The sequence below is a fragment of the Lontra canadensis genome, unplaced genomic scaffold (assembly GCF_010015895.1).
Source record: "Lontra canadensis isolate GAN:19392208 unplaced genomic scaffold, GSC_riverotter_1.0 scaffold10, whole genome shotgun sequence".
NCBI lineage: Eukaryota > Metazoa > Chordata > Mammalia > Carnivora > Mustelidae > Lontra > Lontra canadensis.
Window position 1 is genome coordinate 19,028,870 of NW_022631004.1, and position 1,570 is coordinate 19,030,439.

Here is a 1,570-nt window from a genome sequence, read left to right on the forward strand (position 1 = left end):
AAAATCAACAAGATTTTCAGACAAATATTGTATATATGTGTCTGCATATTTATGTTTGAACAAGAAAAGCATCCTGATAATTTATTCTGGCCTAGAACTGAAGGTCATATGTTTAGTTTCAGTGTGTGACAGATGACCTTCTTTTATAGTCCCTGACAACACCCTTAATTCCAGCCATATTGGTCACAAACTTATTATTGCTGACAGAAAAACAAAGTATGAGCAGATTGGGCCAGTAACGTTATTTTTCCCGCATGAATAGCAGCTCTTTTAAAAATGTGCTCACATACCTATTTGTTGTGTACCCAGATTACATTACCAATATAATCCTGTGTCATGTAAAAAAATATAGGGAAGGGGGTGGCTTTTAAGTGGTTAAATACGAAATGTATTTAGTAATTCAGAAATTAGAAAAACAAAGAAACTGCAGAAAGATGGCTCCTTTGTTCTAGCAAAACCTTACTTATCTCTCAGAACACAACTAAGAAATCACTTGCTCTGGGAAGCTTAACTAAATTGTCTTCCATTTGTCCCCACCTATAGATAATTTGCTTTTTTTTTTTCTATATGCTTTATATATATTTTATGTGGGGCTTGTACTCAAGACCCTGAGATCGAGAACTGAGCAGAAATTAAGAGTCAGACACATAACTGACCCAGACACCCAGGCACCCCTACCTTTATGTGTGTGTTTGTGTTTTTAAAGATTTTATTTATTTATTTGAGAGAAAAAGAGCAGAAGCAGGAAGTGGGGGTGCAGCAGAGAGAGAGAGGGAGAAGCAGACTCTCCACCGAGCAGGGAACCTGATGCAGAGATTGATCCCAGGACCCCAGAATCATGACTGGAGCTGAAGGCAACCACTTAACCCACTGAGCCACCCAGGTGTCCCCTTCCTGAGTTTTTAATAAGAATCTGATACTTTATCCCTATCTATTGTACTTTATTCACATATACGCATACCCTCCTAGATCATGAGCTCATTATATGGAGAAATTCTTATTTCTTCAGCTTCTAGATTAATGCTTTGTGCATTGAAAGCATTCATTGAAAATGTGTTAACACCAATCACTATGTGAAAGAAGCCAGTTTCTAAGTCTACATATTGTATGATCCCAAATACATGACATTCAGGAAAAGGCAAAACTCTAAAGACATTAAAAAGATCAATGGTTGCTAGGGATTTGGGTGGAATCAGGGGAGGAATAAACAAGTAGAACACAGAGATTTTTAGGGCAACTGGACTATTCTCTATGACATTATAATGGTGGGTATATGACATGCATTTGTCAAAACACATAGAACTCTTCCACACAAAGGATGAGCCCAGTGGAAACCATGGCCCTTAGTGAATAATAATATATCAATACTAGATCACCAATTGTTACAAATGTACCACACAAATGATAATAAAAAGATAATAAAAAGAGAAATGTGCGAGCTAGATGAGGGGGAGGGTGCAAGTGTGGGGAGAGGGGAGGGTACATAGGAATTCAGTACTTTCTGCTCAATTCTTCTATGAAACTAAAACTATCCTAAAATTAAGGTCTATCCTCTTAACAATGTGTCAAA